The sequence below is a fragment of the Urocitellus parryii genome, chromosome 13, assembly GCF_045843805.1.
Source record: "Urocitellus parryii isolate mUroPar1 chromosome 13, mUroPar1.hap1, whole genome shotgun sequence".
Lineage (NCBI taxonomy): Eukaryota > Metazoa > Chordata > Mammalia > Rodentia > Sciuridae > Urocitellus > Urocitellus parryii.
The window spans coordinates 38,176,714-38,198,704 of NC_135543.1; the positions used below are offsets into that span (position 1 = coordinate 38,176,714).

The 21,991-nt window shown below is 35.3% G+C and overlaps 1 protein-coding gene and 1 pseudogene across 1 annotated transcript in view; one reads left to right on the plus strand and one right to left on the minus strand.

The window, feature by feature from the left end:
* The window catches only part of Ccdc178 (coiled-coil domain containing 178), a 327,934-nt gene that overhangs the window by 79,622 nt on the left and 226,321 nt on the right, over positions 1 to 21,991 (plus strand). The window lies entirely within an intron of this gene.
* Positions 20,208 to 21,593, minus strand: LOC113191125 (lamin-B1 pseudogene; annotated as a pseudogene).

A 21,991-nucleotide genomic window follows, 5' to 3' on the forward strand; every position in this document is an offset into this window, starting at 1 on the left:
GAAAGAAAGAGAGGGAGGGAGGGAGGAAGGGAGGAGTCTTGTTGAGGAAGCTGGTTCCTAAGCCTACATAATAGACAGTTGGGCTTGAGGAAGGGAGGGAGGGAGGGAAGGAGGGAGGGAGGAAAAGAAAGAAAGAAAGAAAGAAAGAAAGAAAGAAAGAAAGAAAGAAAGAAAGAAAGAAAGAAAGAAAGAAGAGTGAGTAAGTCAGGGAGGAGCCCCCTCTGAGGGAAGAGCAAGAATATGCAGAAGTTAGCATTTACTGGATTGTCTTGAAGCAACAAGTAACCTTCAAGATTTGTAAGCAAATCTTAGTGGCTTGCAAGTACAAAGGTATTTTTTGCCCACATGGCGTTAGCTTTGTCTCCTATGTCTGTGCCTCATGTCATTTCTTCTGAGATTTAGAATGGAGATTTGGATACTTGTAGGCATGTGTTTTTGGTATTATAGGGAAAAGTGCACTAGTGAGATCACTCAATGGCTTCTACAATATCCACAGAAAGGGGATAGCTGTCATTTCTTCTGACATTCCATTGAAATGAAGAAAGTCACATGGTCTGGTCTTATGGTCACCAGGGTGAGAAATCTAATTCTCTTAAGAGACAGTGAATAATTGGAAACACAACCGTGATCTATGACATGCAGTGGGAGTGTGGACTTGGTAATAGGGAAGGATTTGCATGGGATGCATCTTGATGGCCCAGATAACACTGTAAGATGTCATTAGTTGCTTTTTTTCTAAGTCTGCTAAGTCATTTTATGACCCCATGTTTGACACAGATAATGAAAGCTTACCTTTTATCTCTTCAATGTCATATAAGCAGGTATATCATAATTGGCAGTTTTTGCTACATACTTCTGCATCTTACTCTTTCAACCCGTGCTTTTGCTGCCTTTTTGACTTGGCTGCTACACTGTGTATTGTCCATTTTCTTCTAATAACTATTTGCAAAATATCTCTGAGTCCTGTAATAAAGTCTAGCTAATATTTCACAGCTTATATTTATGAATGGGGCTCTATTTTTCCAACTTGTATACTCTCAAGACCCTATTTTTGTTTTTCAAATAATGATTTTTAGAAAAACTTCATTTTACTAAACTTTGCAATTTCTTCAAGGCAATAGTGTCTTCTATGATTAGCACTCTGATTACAGTGCATATTTGTTGCTCAAAAGTTGGAAAATACAATTGTAATGCATTCCGCTGTCATGTATTTAAAAAAATAAAATCAATTTTTAAAAGTTGGAAAATACAAAAGAAGTACAAGAAGAGATTGAAACCCTAAAATCACTTTAATACACAGAGATGTTACTGTTACTGCTTTTTTCATTCTTAATGAGCAGTTGACTAAGTTCTGTTTTTTATTCTCAACATGAGAATAAAAAAATTTATTCTCATAAAAATGAGAATAATAAAATTTTGTCAGATTATAATATGAATTTCATTTACATGGTGTAAATATCTATATAAGTGTATTATATGAATAGACTATGATTAATGTAATAATTATTCTAATTTGTTTATTTTTGAATCTTGTTGTAAATATCATTATGGTGAATTTTTTTCTTTGGAAATCTTTCTCAGCATGGTAGCTATTTTCAATTTAAAATAGGTTTATAAATGTAGATTGGCAATGATACTTTTAAAACTCTTAATACATTTCCCAAACTACTTTGCAGAATGCCTTCACCAGTCATTATGCCTGACTAGTACCTGAGCTTGTCCTGTGCACCTGTACTAACAGTGAGTGCTACTGTAGTTGTAAAAAAATTGCTTTCCCCATGAGAAATGAAAAGTTATATTCTCATTATTGTTTTAAACTCCATTTCTTTAATTACTACTGAGATTGAATATTTATATTCTCCCTTGAATTCTCTTTTTATAAATAATTCTTGCATGTTTCCAAGGAAGAAATAAAGAGCTCAAGTTCCCAAGAGGCAGAGTAAGCACAGCTGGAATTTGAAACCTGACTTTCTACATTCATATTCAAATTTTTTCATTTTTTTCAATTTTTTTAAAACAATTTAATCTGACTTCAATTTAACTGACATTTAATGATGTTCAAATGTGCTTGACATTTTAGCCTAGTGATAACAATTACTAAAAAAAAGTAGTAAATTTAATGTTAAAATTGTTTTTAAAACATCAGGGCACAGATAAGAATAAGCCACAGTTTTGGTGTGGCTGGAGCTTTAGACCCAATGCATGATCTGACTTGTGTGTCTGTGTGGTGTGCATATTGCATTTTTATGTGGCAGGCAGGCAGGAGCAACCATTAAAGCTAGGGAGTCACGCTTCAGATAATGAATCCTCGTGACATGTTTGAACTCAGTGGAGAGCTATAGAAATCCACCAAAGAAGCCATATCCACAGAATTCTTTTCTGATGATGTCATTATAGTGGTAATTGGATGAGTCAAGATTTGTTTGATTGTTTTGGTAGTGGTAGAAAATGAAATGAAAAATGAATAGAGGAGGAAAACAAAAATTAGAAGTAAAATGTTGGTATGTTTGGTTGGGAATTATAGATGGCATGATACAACTGTCAATGTCTAGAAATTGCTGAGATTTATGGGTTTAAGATTGTGAAAAGAGGTTCATAGAGATATTTATTAGATGTCAATTGCAGGAGCTCCTTAAATTGTCCAGCAAGCATTTTCACATTTATCCCTTTTATCTGTTTCTCAAAATTTGAATTTTCAGGAGATGGAAATTTTGTAGAGTAAATTATACCACTAGGCCATTTATCAGTATAACATTATGCTCCCCCAGTACATACTGGGGCAGAATCAAGAAATGTAGTAAATAGCTTTCATCAATTTTACTCATTAACCTACAGTTTGGTTGGTCATAAAATCACTAATACTTATATAGAAACATGATGGGAAAAAAACTTACTCCTTAGAAAATTAACAGAAAATATAACTGAAAAGATATGACATACATAGGGAGTGGGACCCTTCTATAAAAAAACACCCTATGTGATTAAAGTTTCCTTTTAAAAATGGGAGTTGGGTGATGTATCAAAAATTGGAACATGATAATGATTTAAAAATTAAATATATTGATAATATATTTGATAAAAATTAAAATTCTAAAGTTAATTAAATATTTAAAAAGTGAAGTTCTAGGGGGCTGGGGATATAGCTCACTTGGTAGAGTGCTTGCCTTGCATGCACAAGGCCCTGGGTTCAGTCCTCAGCACTACGCACACACACACACACACACACACACACACACATACACACGCACACACACACACACACACCAAGTAAGCTCTTACCAAATTAATTAAAAATTTTATTGATTATAACTGAACTCCTAATGTAAAGTAACCAAGGTAGTTATAAAGTGACTATTTATGGGGATAAAGAGCTCTATAGTATATTTAAATGTGAAAAAAGATTATATAAGTATTAAACTCAGCACTACTGGTCACTTAAAAAAAATGAAACCTCAATAAGTACCAACAGCAATCATTTTGAAATAAAATTTTAAAAGATACCTCTTGCAGTATGTTTGAAAATATCAAATTCCAAAAGAAAGTTTCCACAGGAGGTATATAATAACTCCACATAGAATGACATAGAATACTATATAATATTATTTCATTATTGAGGCAAATTGAAGAAGATGCAAATCAATGGGGGAGTTTCTTAGTCAAAGATTGAAACACTTGCTATTGCAGCAAACTGTTTCTTCACAAATATATTTGTGTATGTATGTGTGTGCGCATTAACTGAAAACTGATTCTAAATTATAGATGGAAAATCAAAGACATCAATATTCAAGGAACTCTTGAAGAAAGACTGAGCTTATACTATCATTTTCCAAAAATTATAATAAGCCTCAATATGTAAAATGACTTGTTATTCTTGCAAGGATAGATAAATACATCAGTGAACTGAATAGAAAGTCCAGAATCAGATCCATATGCGTATATTCAGCTGATTTATGGCAAATGTACTATTTGAGTGCAGCAGAGAGTGAAGGACCTTTCTAATAGTGGTACCCCTCCTGTGGAGAACCATAGACATCCACCCTGTGGATTAGCTATGGATCCCTACTGTGTTGGCTTTTTGTCACTGTGACCAATACCTTAAATTAACAATTTAAAGGAGAAAAGATATATTTTGGTTCATAGTTTCCAAGGTTTCAATCCATGGTTGGCCAGTTCCATTGCTGTGGGTCTGAGAGGAGGCAGAAGGGTATGGCAGAGGAAAGCTGCTTACCTGGTGGTAGCTGAAGAGCAGAGAGAGAAAGTGAGCAGAAAAAAAAAAAAACAGGAACAAAATATAGACCCTAAGGGCACACCCCCAATACCTACTCCCTTCTATTAAGTCCAACCTCTGACATTTTCTGCCATCTCCATTCAAATTATGAATCCCTCAATAAATTAACCCACAGAGGAGGTCATGATCAAATCCACAGTTCATGATCAAATCTCTTCCTAAGAGCTCCCCTCCTGCTGCATTGGGGACCAGGTCTTCAACACAGGATGCTTTGGGGACATTCCAGATTGAAACCATAACACCTACCTGTCACCACAAACAAAAATATGTTTTGAGGAAGGCAAAGTTTCAAACACCACTGTAAAATGTTTGAATAAACATGCCATTAAACCAATGACAAGGAAAATCACAGACTGATCAAAGATATTTATAATACATATTTCTGAAAAGATAAATTAATAAGCCAACAAATCAATAAATAAAATTTAATACATAATAAGTTATAAATACCAATTCATAATACTAAATTGATAATATAATAAGAGCACAAAATAATTAAAAACCAATAAAGAAAAAGCAAATAATAAGTAAAATCTTGAAAAAAGAAGATAACCAAATGGACAATAATAATGGAAAAATCTTTGATATTAATCATCAGGAAATGTAAACTCAAACCAACAAGGAGATACCACTACTCTCCTTAACAGCTAAAATGAAGTGACTCAAACTGTAGATTTGACAGGAAAATGGAAGAACAGGAACTCTCATATACTGGGAGTAGGAGTGGAATTTTGTACAACAAAGTCAAAAGATAATTTACAATCTACACCTAGGTATATACTCCATGGTAATTCATACATATGTCCATCAAAAGTCATTTATGGTACACACCTGTAATCCCAGTGGCTGGGGAAGCTGAGGCAGAAGGATTGTGGGTTCATAGCCAGCGTTAACAAAAGTGAGGCGTTAAGCAACTCAGTGAGACCCTGTCTCTAAATAAAATACAAAACAGGGCTGGGGATGTGGCTTAATGGTCGAGTGACCCTGAGTTCGATCCCTAGTACACCCCCACCCCTAAAAAAGTCACTTATAAGAATGTTCATAGCACTATTATTTTCATAACTAGAAAATATTTAACATCAAGAATAGAATGAGTATATAAAATATCACTTAGTCATTCACAGTAATACTCTGCAACAAGAGAATGAACAGATTTCAGCTTCATACAAACTTGTACGAATCTTTTAAACATTATATTGAGCAAAAGAAGATAAAATAACAGCATGTACCATATGATCCTATTCAATAACAGGCACAATTTCATGTTGGCCACACAAGTCAGGATTGCATTTCCTATTGGGTGGTAGTTACTATGTGAGCACACACCAAGGGCTCAGGTGGCCATGCTCAGTTATTTTTTTTTTTTTAAATCTGAAGTAGAATGGTACTGACATATTCATTTGAAAATAGATTGAGCTGGACTTTTTGATTTTAAACTTTTCTGTAAATATTCCTATTTTAATAAATTATTGCTTTAAAACAAAAATTAAATTTCATAAATTATTAGTTCAGTCCACCTACAATGTATTATTCTCTTATTGAATTTATATTATACCCAGATAGTTAAGTAGGTTCTAAAGTTCATATATACCTATAGTTGAAACATCCTGACTTTCCTGAGTCCCCAAGGAAACAAACACTTATTACAGAAGTGATACTTTCTAAGAGGACTAATAAGTATAGTAAGAAATGCAGAAAAGGAACAAGCAGGAGCTTCTGAGCCATGGCTCATATTAGCTGTAGTGACTATGATGACCTGCAGCTTTTAAGAATTCATTTCTTCTGTAAAGATGCCAAATTTGTTGATTTATTTTTCTCTTAGAAGTAATATAGCTTTATTGAGGTTTTCACATGTGACATGAAAAATAATAAAATGTATAACTATTTTTCCATGACCACATACCCACTGCCCTATAATTACTTTCGGAGAAGTAGGGCCTATACATCTTTCCCTCATCCCCACTTTTTGGGTCCTGAAGGACTAACCTAGTGCCTGATGCATAGTTTTTTTTTTTTTTTTTTTTAAGAGAGAGAGAGAGAATTTTTAATATTTATTTTTTAGTTTTCAGCGGACACAACATCTTTGTTTGTATGTGGTGCTGAGGATCGAACTCGGGCCGCACGCATGCCAGGCGAGCGCGCTACCGCTTGAGCCACATCCCCAGCCCTTGATGCATAGTTAACATGTGTGAAATATAAATAATATTTTCAGTAGAAAATACTCATTTGCAGCACACTATTACATTACACACTATAAGATATGGTAAATATAAAGGTCAAGAATTTTTAGAATATACCACTTTATCTGAGAAATAGCTTCATATATCTCTGTTTGTTGTTTGTGGAAAAATTCTCCTCTAAATGATAATTTTATAACTTTATGACTAATGGACTAATATTATAATTTTTTACTGTGGCTTACATTGAATGTTTGTAATTAAAGAAAAATGTAGGATTAATAAGCAAAAGTGTGTATGTGCCTCTGTGTGTGTGTGTGTGTGTGTGTGTGTGTGTGTTTTGAGCACCTTGTTCATGTCCAACACTGTTGTAGGTGTTGGGGACATCATTTCTGTTTACATTCTCCTAGGGGAAAATATGTAATATGTAACTAAACTGATGTGAATCAATCAATTTTTAAAAATTCAGTCCATTTTGATAACTCTGGTGAGGATTATGACTTAGATAACGTGGTAGAGATTAACAGGTCATAGAAAGGTGGGGGGCTCTGGTTTAGCAGGGACATTTAACTTGTTATATCTATTTTTACTTTAAGCAGAATTCTTCTCCAAATGGCCATTGGATAACTCTCTTTAAGTGTTAATACTTCTCTAAAGAAAGTATTATCTGGAGATCTGAACAATGTTTCAGCCTCAAACAAGTCTAAGGAAAAGAATTCCGAGCTAAAGGAATGGAAAGTGCAGAATCCCTGAGATTGATAAAATTTCTAGGGCTCTGGAAACAGAAAAGTAGCCGGTGTTGCCTGAGAACTGTGTGTGAAAAGGTAACTCAGGGAGACAAACACTGGCAAGGCAGACAGGGCCCAGGCACTGCAATCTCATAAGTAAGGGGCAATAAAGGCAAATAGATTTAAACCATTTTAACAAGCTTATACTTTAGAAAGGTCACTTGGGCTGCTTAGTGAAGCGACAGATGGTGGTGCATATAGGAAGGATACATTTTTTTTATTGGTTTAGAAAAATTATAATAATGACGACACAGATTTAAGTTTCTGCAGTATAAACGGCAAGAAATAGCTGCTTTCTGTATATGTTCTGGAAGGAGTGCCAACAGGTCCTTTTGATAGATGGGTTGCAAGATGTGAAAAGAAGAAAAATGGTCAGGCTACTGGCTGAGATAGCAAGGGCTTGAAGGGAATGTGAAGGTGATTTGGAGGGAGAAGATATAATTTCTTGGGCCGTATTAAATTTCTTCTTTCTATTAGTTTTTCAAATGCTAATGAGAAGTCATAATTAGATACATTGGTTTATAGCCCAGCAATGATGAGGATATCAAAGAAAAATTTGCAGTCATAAAATTAAACAATGGGACTGGACATGATGTCTATAAAGATAGTGTAGACAGGGAAGTATGAGAATGTACATCCTGCAAGATGGATAGTAAAGAATATGGAAAGTCTTTTTCAAAAATAGAGCAGATTAAGACTTACATTCTTTAAATGAAGTGCTGTGCTTACGAGAAAGTAAAAACAAAACAAAACAAAACAAAAAACACCTTAGGGTCCAATACAAAGAAAATAATTGGACAACTGCTACTGCAGGTTAAATTCCCAACTGATAATTTGGCTATCCTGAAGATTTAGGTGAGAAATAGTCTTACAGAGCTTGGTAAATCAGGGAAGTAAATTTACTTACTTCTCAGCATAGGTCAAAGGCCATGGATCTTTGCAAGTGAGGGAGCTGGATTAAGTGAGGATGCTTTATTGGGTGGACCAGAGGAATTATACCCACAAACAAAGGCAGAGACAAGAAAGTGTGTTTGTCCAAAGCCTAGAAACTAGGTGAGGGAGAAACAAGTAAGAATATTCCCTGACTGGCCCCTTCATGCTGGTTTGATGTTTCAATTTACATCACCTAAATCATCTAGAAAGGATCTAACTAAGAAATCATCATATAAAAAAGTTATCCTGCTCTGTTCAAATATTCTCTAGAGGAATAAACTCCAGACAGAAGCCAAAGAAGATTCTCATAGATAAGGCTTTTAAAATTAAGCTCACAAAAATTATGAAAATCATAGAAAAAAATGCACCATGAATGAGAGTTACCAGGACTAACCAGAAGTCCATTGACCATCCTCAATAAATTTAAAAATAACAGAATTGTTAGATTTATCCTACCTAAATAAGTATAAGTGGCTAAAGGCAATACAGAGAACTAATAGACAAGTTTCAAATAAGTTCAGACAGCTTTGAAAAACAACCCTCCCCAAAACTTATAAAAAGTAAAGTGGATTCATTGTTACTAAGGAATCTTTTTAATTAAATAGCAGGTACACTGGGGAAAAATAATAAGTATATCCATAAACAAAGTAGAATGCAGAATGGAGCACATAGAATAAAAGAGATAAAGTATGGAAGAAAAAGTGTTCTGGAAAATAGAACAAGAAAGAAAGGAGAGAATGGGAAAAGCAATATTCAGAAATATAATGGCCGATAGTCTGCAGTTTTTAGAGCACAAATCTTCAGATTTAGACATCATGATAAATTCCATACAGGATAAATTAGAAATAAAATTTTTACGTATACTGTAGCCTATTTATATTGAAAGAAGAACTTATAGATATGGTATGCTTTTTGTAAAATTTATTCTACAGTGACAATATCTGAAACTAGCTTTCCTTTGTCTTTAAATTCAAGGCATAAATGGTACTTCCTATTCAATACCAATATCCCCTGTCTTTAGACTCAACCTCTTCTGCCCTGTTTAGGACATAGTTTAATATGTATCACTTTTGTTTTTGACATCTTCATTCATTTTATTCTTACTTACCTATTATTTTGGCCATCGACATCATTAATCCTTTTCTAATCTAAAGTGAAAGATTGACTTTAATCCTGTTTGTGCCTTTAGCAATCATTTGTTATTTTCTTTCTATTCTCATTAAAATGTCCACATGATTAGCAATATTTGCTAGATCGTCAGTAATATTTACTTGACTATTAATCACTTTTTGACTCACAGCAGTCTGGCTTCTGAAACCTCCATGCTATAAAAATCTATCTTACTTAAGTGCAGAAAAGAATTTCCTTCCTGAGCTCACTGGTAATTTTTTTAGTCCTTTTGTGTTTCTCTCCCGACTCCCTTTCTGCATGAAATTTAAATGTTGGTGCATGTGCCCTCTTTCACCTATTTTTGATGTTTTTTGAGGTTCAGGACACATTTTATTGTTTTTTTTTTTTTTACTTCCGAAGTCATTCTTTTTTAGGAATCTTAGAGGGGTTCACTTATCTCCTTCCACCTGCTCCTTTGGGGATTAGTTTAGAGTTTAATCTCAGATTGTTTTCATCCTTTTTCTTCCTCTAGGTCCAGGAATTTCACTTATTATTCTAACATGTTCTCTCTCTGCTTGTACACACACACACACACACACACACAAACACACACACACACACTCACACAAGCATATTCACTTTTTCATCTTCTATTTTTATTTCTCCTTATAGTGACATTCTTTAAATACCTACACATATCTATCATTTTAAATATACTCTAATACGTCTCCTGACACTGCTATTTACCAAATTATCTATTTGGGGCATCATCCAACATATTTTTTTCCTGGCTGTCAGCCAATATCTTACCAAATTCTATTAAGTCTATCTTCTAAATATTTCTCCAATGGGTGTCTTTCTTTCTGTTTCAATTACCAATAAAGTGCATAATGGCCATGCGGCAGGCGTGGGAGGAATGGAGGAACTTTAGATAGGGCAAAGGGGAGGGAGGGAAACGGAGGGAGCAAAGGGGTAGGAATAATGATGGAATGAGTTAGACATCATTACCCTAAGTATATGTATGAAGACACGAATGGTGTGAAAATACTTTGTATACAACCAGTGACTTGAAAAATTGTGCTGTATATGTGTAATATGAAATGAATTGCATCCTGCCATCATGTTTAACAAATTAGAATAAATAAATAACAACAACTAAAAATGCACCAAGCCGTCCCATCTAACTCATTCCAAGTTTGAGACTTCAGGTTCTACATATGCCGTATCACTGGAATAATCTATTTACAAAGGGTCAATCAGTATTTGCTTTCAGCAGCTTTAAAAAAGTTTTGGAGGCTCCCTACCAGCTATGGGATAAAGCCCCAACTCCCAGAGTGATTGAGTCTGTTATCACTTGGTTCCATGATCTTTAGTTGTCCAATATTTATATGCCTATGCACTCAAACTCATGTTGTTTAGAACTTCCACCTTGGTATTGTTATTCCTCTGCTTGGAATTCTTTCACACATCCCCTTCTTTCCTCCTGCACTCCTCCTCCTCTTCCTCTTCAGGTTGTTTTTGTAAATCTGATTAATTGAACATTCATACCATAGCTCAAATATTAACTATTCCCAGAAGCTTCCTGTCTTGGTCACTTATCTTCCCCACAAACTAAGGCAAGTGTGTCTTCCATGATGTGCTTATGATAGCAGGGAAATCTGATTTGCTATTGTTATTTGTTTGTTTCTTTTTTCCTTCATGAGAGTGTAAACTGGGAACCTTTGTTTTAAGTCATCTTTGAAGCCCTGTAACCTAGCGCAGCATTTGCCAAGTAATCTGTATTCAACAAATATCCATTTATTTGACCCTCAGCTGGGTATGATGGTGCACACCTGTAATCCCAGCAGCTTGGGAGGCTGAGGCAGGAGGATCATGAGTTCAAAGCCGGCCTCAGCAATTTAGGGAGGCCTTAAGCAACTCAGCCAGACCCTGGCTCATAATAAAATATTTTCAAAAAAGGACTGGGGATGTGGCTCAGTGGTTAAGTGCCCCTGGGTTCAATCCCCAGTACCATAAAAACAAACAGAAAATTTCAATTGACTCTCAATGACTGCATGTACTCCTCCTCTCCCAGCCCTTACCACACTGTGTAAGTGTGATTCCTGTTGGTTTGCTTATTAGTTTCTTCTTTCCTGGACTTAGCTCCTTGCTTGCAAGCATTGTGTGGTGGAAGAGGGGCAGGGAGGGTTCTCCAAGGGTGTTGAATAAATGACATAAAGAGAACTGACTGGAAGAGTTTATTCTTGGTTGTCCCTTTGTGTCAAGTGTATTTGTGCTCCTGTTATCTCTGCTGTGTGTTCTAATGTCATACCCATATATAATGTCTCTTTCTGTTCCAAAGCAATATCAATAGTTATTTATATTTTTCTATTTTTTTCTTGTGTTCGATCTCCATAAACCAGAGAGCACTACAAAGATCATGTCCTTGCATTTTATTAATTAACAAAAACTATTTATTGACTCATTTGTGCTATTCAATGTGGATACGTTACCCTGAATTCATTTACATTTAATCTTTATATTGCCCTTGATGCTTGGTATTTGATGCCAGTCTTACAGATGATGAAACTGTATATGAAACCTCTTTATAATTGCATAAGGAGCACCTTGGCTTTGAATACAGGTCTGACTCAAAATGCATGTTCTTTCCAGCTAAGACCACCACTTTTCTTCCTCTGTTAGAGAAGGTTCCTATTTCTGACATGTTACAGAAGATTTTAGACTCTAACTACTTCAAAAAAATGTCAGAAGCTTATGACATTCCTCAGTTCTCTTCCCTAAGTTTGGCTGTATCCATTGTTTTTCACAGAGAGATCTGTTCTTCTAACTCTCTCTTTTTTTTCCTCCCTCACATTTTACTCTACCATTAATCTGTATCACCTTCACCTTAATTCCAGCTTCTATTTTTTGTGTGAATTATAAAAATTATTTTTAAAAATTAAAAGCAAATCACTGACCTTATAAGTCTCGTGAGTACCTTCATGAAAACCCCTGGATTGCAGCTAACATACACATTCAGATTTTGCCAGAACACCAGCTTACCATTTTATGCCATCCCAAACTGTCATGCTATTTAAATAAGTGACAAAATTCCTTTAATATCTGACCCATTGCTCATAAATAGTTCACCTTGAAAATGGCAACATTAGAAGCTACATGCCACGTGTGTTGATAGACTTTGTTCAGTACTCTGTGTACACAAATATTTGTTAGACCATTTAGTGATGATGATGATGATGATGATGATGATGATGATACAGGATTATTTGCCTTGTAACTTCAGCATATAATTTGATAATTTTGACACTCAGAAAACCAGCCAGTATCCATTAGAAATGGCCCTTTTACATTTGGGACACTTGACTTGAGCAAACAATTTCACCTGATTGCTTATTCACATGGCAGACAGACTTCAATAACCAAAGTTGAGGAAAATGAACTTAAGATCACTTGCAATTGATCAATTTAGATTTAGTTTGCTTGTAGTTAACCGTGTGACATAAATTTCTACATAGTAATTTTCTTATCTTCAAGTTCTGTAAAATATTCACAATATCTCTTTCTGAAACGCTACTGTAGTTCAAGCAAGACAATGCTACTGTAACTGCAGTGATCCAAAGATGGGTTTGATAATTGAGGGAAATGAGGAAAAAAGTTATTGAGTACCATAAAGATATACTGGTATATGTTACAAAATGATTTGTCAAGAGTTAACAGGATGATGATTTATTTGTAGAGGTTGCAATTAGAATATTATTGAAGTTGTTAAATAGCCTGGAATACATAGAATGAATCCACAGGGTACTATGTTTTCATACCCATTTAGCTATATCTTATCAGCCTATTAATTTGTGTTACTTCACAGAAGTGTAGAATATTTTTTTTTCATCATTTCACATCAAACTTTTGAATAAATAGTCTTAAACTATTTGCTTTTACAGTAGAGTAGAAGAAGAGGAATAAGGGGAGGGAGAAGGGGAGGGAAAGTGTACTAGGGACTGAAGTGAAGCAAATTATATTCCATGCATGCATGATTATGCCAAAATGAACCCAAATATTATGCATAGCTATAATGCACTAATAAAAACATTAAAATTATGAACAAGTGAATATTGAAAAAAACCCAAACCTAATTAATTGGAACTTTTAATTAATTTTTTCTGACATAGTTACCTTTTTCTTTATTTGTGTTAGTTTAAAACCAGTGGGGGGAAAAATAAGTGTGCATGCTGAAAAGTCCCAAAATATTTCATACAAATTAAATTAGTGAAAATATAATGTATGATAAAATCTCAGATATAAAAACCATATTGAAATAACACATTAAAACCATGGACACATCATTCAAAATTAATTACATACCCATATGTTAGACTATTTTAGAACTTCTTTTAAGTAGTTAAACTGTAAATAAGTCACTCCTCCCATTATTTGTCAAGAGTTAACAGGATGATGATTTATTTGTAGAGGTTGCAATTAGAATATTATTGAAGTTGTTAAATAGCCTTGAATACATAGAGTGGATCCACAGGAAACTGTATTTTCCTACCCATTTAGCTATATCTTACCAGCCTATTAATTTTCTACCTCTTAAGAGGCATTGAAAGTGTGAGTTTGTCACATAGATAGTCCATGAAGAACTTGGACTCTCACATTCCCAACAGTATTTTCTCTTGTCCTACAGCAAATACCCTCTCTTATTGGTTTTACTTTAGATCTCATCATTGCCAATAACAGAGTCACTTGCTGATCTCAATTGAAGAATCCACTCTCTTTCTAATTTTCTTACCCTTACCCCGGAAATTATTTGACACTTTAAGACAACCAGTGTGTTATTCTTAACACACTTGTCTATCTCACCTTTGGTTGTTCTTTCCTTTCTTACAGAATTTAGTTATGTTTTCTTAGCATAAGCACATATTTAAATCAAATTCAACACACTTTTCCTGTGATTTAAAAAGGCCTATTTTCCACATCAATGTTTACAGCAGCACAATTCATGATAGCTAAACTGTGGAACTAACCTAGATGCCCTTCAGTAGACGAATGGCTAAAGAAACTGTGGTGTATATACACAATGGAATATTACTCAGCATTAAAAGACAATAAAATCATGGTATTTGCAAGTAAATGCATGGAGTTGGAGAATATAATGCTAAGTGAAGTGAGCCAATCCAAAAAAAAAAAAAAAACCCCAAATGCCTAATGTTTTCTCTGATTTAAGGATGCTGCTTCATATTGTAGTTGGGGGTGCGACATGGAAGGATTAGATGAACTCTAGATAGGGCAAAGTGGAGGGAGAGGAAGGGAGGGGGCGTGGGGGGTAGGAAAGACAGTGGAGTGAGATGGACATCATTACTCTAAGTACATATATGAAGACATGAATGGTGTGACTCTACTTTGTGTACAACAAGAGATATGAAAAATTGTGTTCTATATGTGTAATATGAATTGTAAAGCATTCTGCTGTCATATATAACAAATTAAAAAAAGAAAAAGGCTTATTTTTGATCTAAACAACAGCTTTACTTCATTGAATTATTTCTAGCAGTTGAATGTAACTGAAGTAAAATAACTGTGCTAATTATTCTCACAGGGATGGATGTTGGCTTGATTGGCCCTCAAGGTATAGCATATGGTGGCCAATTTATGGAAAAGAATACAGTATCATTAAAAGAAATTGCAGGCCGTCACTACAATGCCAGTTGACAGAGGTTCTGTTATAGTAAAAGAGAATTGTCTTAATTTTTTTTCACAAAATTTTAAAAACATATAACCATAAAAATACATAAGCATATAAAAACACAATCAAAGAACTTTGCAAGGAGCTGGGATCATTTAGAACATGTCATGTTTAAGTTTCACTAGCATCACCATAAATTTACTTATAAGTAGAACTTAAAGTCTATGAACAAAAATCACAATTGATAGCCCTGCCAAGAAATTTCTAAATATTCAGATATTCTGATGACTGTTTTGTGCCTTCTCCCTCTCTTCAATTATTAAACCCACATCACCCTCATTTTTGGCTAATAATCTCCCATATAATTTATACAGTATAAATGGAATCAAATGAGACTTACTTCTGTTCTCCCACCAAGCCAACTCACACACAATATAATCATCTTCTCTTTGACATGAGTCATTATTTCTCTTTACTTTGATAATATTTAAACATTACTTAATATTGCTTACATTATGAAAAAAAAAGTAAACATAAAATAAGCCTTAGTCATGCATCCCACCTCTGTTCTTCTGTTCTTTATAGCAAATAACATAAAACTCCTGTTTCCTTGAACAGTAGTTCATTCTGTATTCAACCTATTTCAACTAGGCTTTAATCAAGCTATCATATTCTGGATCCATAATTTTTTTCATTAATTTGAAGATATTTTTATTGTTTGATTTGGTGAAACATCTGATGCATTTTGGATATAATTTCTTCATAGATAAACTATCTTTTCTCTTTGGAAGCTAGAATGTTCTTCTCCTGTTTGAGAGTTCTGAAATTTCATAATTGTGTGTGTGTGTGTGTGTGTAATTTATCCAGTTTAGCATTAAGTAGAGCCTTTCAATTTGAGGATCCATGTTAGTTTTTAGATCTAACAATTTTTTAGCTGTCATTTTGCTACAAGCACCACCTATGTATGCTAATACCTGTTCTATGATGTTCTGATAGAGGACAATCTGTCAGTTGCTTCTTATATTGTCAAATGATGTTTATAATTGTGTATTTTTGTTTACATATGTTGAGAACATGTAGTCAGAGCCATAGAAACAGTATTTCTTTTTGTTTGGATTGTTTCTTTTATTATTATTATCTGTTTTCATCTTCTTATTAATGGTTCTCATATTGATATTAAAGTTGCTTCCCCAATGATTATTTTAAAATTTCCTGAGTGGTTTAGTCTTAGGCTTTTATCTTTCAGACAGCACTGAAATTTGTTAAAAGACATCTATTAAAATAGTGACACCATTTAATTAAAAAGCATGTTTATTCTAAACATTTCTAATAAAATCTGGAGTTATTTAGCTCTGACATAGTATTCTGGGCCTTACAAACATTTTAACAAAAATTAATTGTATATTGAACACCTTTACAATTGTCCCATCTTTTTACAATTACCTAATGCTTTAGCTGTGTTTGTATATCATCGTTAATTTTTCAAAATCAATGCTTATATCTATCTTCTGGTATTTCTTCTTCATTTTTGTATGCATACCTTCTTTATTTACCCTTTTATTCCCTTTACATTTATCTGAAGTAATTATGTGATGGTTTTTATATGAGAGCCTTGTGGTAAATTTTCTTGACCTGTGCCTATTTTACTCATCAATCTTGAATAATAATTTGGCCCTGTATGGAATTCTCGTTTGACATCTGTTTTTGCTTAGCTTCAAAGAGTCATTTTCTTCTGGTGTCCATTGCGTCACTTGGCATCTCTTTTCTCTATGTGACTCTCCCCCTATTTTCTCTTTATCTTTCACATACAGTTTTTTGTCACCATATCTTTAGCTATAAAGTTTTGTTTATGTGATGTTCAGTATTCACAACATATTTTGTTGTCTGGCCTGTGGACTTTTTTTTTTTTTTTTTTTTTAGAGTCTAGAAATGAATTTCCCTGCCCTCTCCACAACAGATCTCCTTATCATTGTTTTTCTTCTACAGATCAAAGGGGATGCCTCTTAACAGACAAGCACACACACTCTACCTTCCACTCCACACATGTGCTGTGTTCCACAAAGCACAGAAATATGTAAATGTGCATACCCACATATTCTCATACATACATAGACATGCATACTGATACTCAAATGCACATACAATAGATGCAAAAAACATACACAGATGCTTATCAACTTAAAATGGGGTTACATCCTGATATATCCATCATAAGTTCAAAATATCACAAGTTGGAATGCATTTAATACACCAAGCCTACCAAACAGCATAGGTTGGAAATAGTAAGTTATAGAGTATAACTACTGAAGTATAATATAACCCTACTCTGTGGGTTGTTTACCCTTGTGATGACGTGGCTGACTTGGAGTTGTGGCTTATTGCTACCGACCAGCATTGCAAGAGAGTATCGTACCACATACCAGGAAAAGATCAAAACTCAAAATCTGAAATACAGTTTCTATTGAACGCATATAGCTTTTGCACCATCTTAAAATCAAGAAATCATAAGTAGAACCATCGTTAATTCAGAACAAACATAACCGCACATACCCTCACTTTTATACCTGTACTATATGTGGACACAGATGACATACATACATTATGTGTGCTCACACAAACACACACACACAACACACACATACTTTTTGTGGTACTTTCTGGATGAATATCTTAATACTTCACTCCCACATTTTCATCTAAAGCATTCTTTGACCCTTTTCAGTCTGAAATTCATCTGGTCTATTTCAAAACACTTTTTTTTTTTATCATTTCTTCCCTTGTTATAATTTGTTTTCTTCCACATCTGCTTGTTTTTGTTTCATTTCTGCTGTGTGTCACCATTTCTTTTCCTTTGATAGTGTAGGTATTCGTTTCTTTAGATTTTAGAACATTTTAAATACTAATTTTAAGATATGTCAGTGTATCATTAAACGAATAGCACCCAGAGGGGTTTGGATTCATATATTTCTTAATGTGTCTTTTTCTTAAATAAATAGGTCTCTCTCTGTCCCCCTTACACACACACACACACACACACACACACACACACACATGCTCATCTATTTCCGATTGAAGGTTTGAACTTGTTTCTACTTAACCCTGCGTGATCCCAACTCTCCCCTCTTTAAAGCCTGTCATTTATGTTGCTCTTTTCTGATTCACAGTGATGGCTCTAAGATAATATCAGAGATAATATTAATGTAGGTGCTGACATAGTAGGCAGCTTGGTTGACTTCTTGACCTCAGGATCTAGTCATCTCAGGACCCTAGGTCCTAGTTCTACAAGCCTACAGCCCCAGCTAGTGAGTTGGTCTTTTCACAAGCAACCACAGCTCATGCAGAACCTGCTATGAATCAGTGCACATTATCCAGGTCACTCATCTGGTGGGATAATTCAGTTAGTTTTCTGCTGCTTTTCTTCAAATCCTGCTTTGATCCACCTCCACCCCATTGTTATTCTACAGGGACGATTTCCCCCTTTGTAAGCCAAGATGTCTTTGGCAAGCTGTGAATGCATGCTCTTTTCCCCTACATCACTCTTACTTTCTGTCCTGGAATAAGCAAGAATGAGGAATCAGTGCAGCCCCTCATCAGTTGAATTTACTCCTTGTTTTTTCCCACAGCTGAGTTGGCCACATTAATCCAGTCTTCTCTGTGTTCTGTTAAACAACTCCTAATCACTCACTTTCTCCCTGATGGTACTCTCTAGAGTAGAGTGCTGTTTGAACAAAGTGTGGTCTGCAACGAAGCATCATCAACATCACCTGGGTCATATTTGCAGATCTAGCCTACAACTTCTGAATCATATCCTGAAAACAGAGCCTAGGATTCTGACGTAATAAGCTCCCCCTGTGACCCTTAACATCTATTCAATTTGAGAAACACTGTCTAGTCAATATGGGTAGCCTACTTTTGGGTTGCATATTAGAGCCACCTGGGGTGCTTAAAAGTGGTGATTCTAGAGCTTTACCCCAGACCAATTATATCAGAACATCTGGAAGCACAACATCTTTAAATGCATTGTACAGAGAGGGTTGAGAACCCCTGCTCTAGTCAAGTGTTTCTCAACTGGATGATGTTGTGCCCTCACCAGGAGACATTTAGCAATGTCTGGAAACATTTTTGTTTTTCATAACTGAGATGGTACTGCAGACATCTAGTGGGGAGATGCTGCAAAACATCTTGCAGTGACTGGCATATTTTCCTTTAACAAAGAATCATCTGACTCCAATGTGATAGTACTGAGGCTGGACAACTCTGCTCTAGTTCATGTTTTTGGTTTGGCTATTCCATTTAAAATGTGCTCTAGTAAAAACATCTTCAGGGAAGGCAAAAGGGGAGATGCAAGGGAGGAACACAGAGGGAATTTTACTTTCAGGTTATGACTCAGAAGATGTGGTTGAGATCTGACAATCAGGCTCCTAGGGTGATGCTTTCTGACAGCTAAGCATTGGGACCTCCCAATTCTTTCTTTCTTTAATAGTAAAACAGCTTTTTTTATTTGTTAATATCACATAAGAGATTGAAACACAAAAATACAACTAATGTATTTTAACAGAGAAGCCCCACTCCCATTTTCCTCAGGAATTAAGAATCTAAGAGAAGAAACCATAAAACAATGTTTTGTGGAATCCTTCATTCAGAGTGTTAACATAAGGATTAAGTTAATATTGCCTTCTTGAAAATTTTCTCTTTTCCTTAAAAAAAATTTTTTTTGAACCTTGATTGCTTATTACGGTACAAAAATTTCAGTGCAAAAGTTCAGTATATTGAAAAATGGTTTCCCCCTCCCTCACAGCATTGTTACTTATAGCAGAAAGTAATCAAGAGCAGATTGCTAATCTAGATGGAGCAATCTTTAAATTACACCCAGACACACAGTGGGTTTATTTTCTCTCCCCTCCCCTTCTCATAGGAACTTAAAGAAAACACATATTATACATGTTAAAAAAAGAAAAAAAAAAGCCAAAATTTTTGAGGGAGCCTTTCTACACGATACACAGTACAGTGTCAATAAATTCGTATCTTGCAACAAAGTGTTATGGGTATGATTTCATTTACAAAATTTCAGTGTTAAAAAGGAAATTAAGTTCATCAGATTTGCAGCTTAAAAATTCACAATACAGGAAATATAAAAATATTCTGTGCTTCTAAGAAGACTCTGCACTGTATATAGGTAAGGATTACCACACATGTTTATCTTGAGGAAGACAGTCAACTGGAGAAGTTTACATAATTGCCCAGCTTCTACTGAATGCTCTGGAAGCTCTCGGCTGATGGAAAAGTTCTTTCTCAACAGTCACCCTGGTTGGTTCTTCCTTCTCTTCCTCCTCCTCTTCAGGTGTGGGTTGTTTTTAAAAGCTTTGCTCAACCTCTTCTCCCTGAGAATTTTTCAGTATAACCTTCAAGTCTTCACCAGTGCCCTAAGAATTCTGGTTCTTCCAAATGAGGTCAGTGGGAGGACCGGTTGTGACACCAGCATTTGCAGCCCAAATTGCCACAGTCTGGCCTGTCTGGAGCACCTATCTGGAGGCATATTTGTAAGTGACTGATGGGTCTCTAATTTTCCTGATCATCTCCCAGCCTCCCTTTGGTGGATCCTGTTCAGAAGCATTCATCCACTAAATACATTTCCCATCAACATCTATCTCTTCAACACACACATTCCCAGTGGCGGAAGTGGAATGAGTGACACTCACACTTCTGCAGACCTCTGATTCTTCCACATCGACTCTCTCCTGCTTTCCTCTAGCTGTGCCCACACTGCTACTGGAGGAGGCTGGGGACACTCTCACACGGGAAGAAGAGTGTGTGCAGAGTTTCAACCACTCTTTTCTCTCCTTCTAAGAGTTTCCTACAAGTGATGATTTTCATGTCCAGGGCTAGCTTACCAGGAAGAAGTTATTCACAATCATTCAGCTTTTGCTGCATCTGATCCCTTGTTTCTGCCTCCCCCACCCCCCATTAGATAGCTTGTGAGAGGAGTTGTTTCTTTTCTTTAGCAAACCAGTCCTCCAACTCTTAAATCATTTCCAAACATGCTCTAGACTCTTTATTGTAGATTAGGAAGTCGAGATGAAAGGCTTTCCATTCTCACATGACCTTCCTTCCGTTCTTCCTTGGCACTGTTGACACTGGAAGTATTAGTCTCTGAGGACAGTCGGAGGTTCTCAGGTTTGGCATGGAAATCTGTTCAACGTCTTCCTTGTACAGCCTCACTTACACATATTGCTCTTTTGTCTCATGAAGGGCTTGAGCCAGCTTGTATTCATACTGGATCTGATGCCCAGAATCACCTCTGTCAAGCACGTTTCATGCTTTCTTCTTGTCTCATTAATCTCCTCTTTGTTCATGTTTTTACAAAACTCCAAGTCCTCCTCCGTAAGCTCTGACCAGGATTCTCCAAATCCACTTTAAGTGAAGTTTCATCTGCTTGTCTTTTGGCAGCCTCTGAGAGGCTTCCACCGGGAAATCTGATCCTTCAAATCCTCTAAATCTCCCTCTAAACTTTTTAAATCACCAAGTGCAGTGGCCAGAGCTGTGTCTTTAGACCTCAGTGCTGCTTCATATTCTCGAAGCTTGCTCTGGGCTCCATTAAGATCAGATTCTTTCTTAGCATAAATTCTATCACTGTGAGTAAACTTTTCCTAGTTATGAACAGCATATTAGATAAGAACAACTTACCGGTGGAAAATTTTATTTGGGGCTCAAGATTTCAGAGGTTCAATCCACAGCCCACCAACTCCATCTCTGTTTCAGAGAATGAGGAAGAGCAATATGGCAGATGGATGGGTGAAGGAAAGCTTCTTCCCAATTCTTCCTTGTTGAAGTTCTGAGATTGAACACAGCCTGACAATTAGGGTTAACCAATAGGAGATACAGAAAAAGAAGCAGAAACTTAGAACACATTTTCTGTATTCAAATGTTAGTTAATTGGTTATTTTGTATTTTTGGAAACATAAAATATAATGTTTTTCCTTTTTTATTATTAATTAATATATTTGCCTAGTAT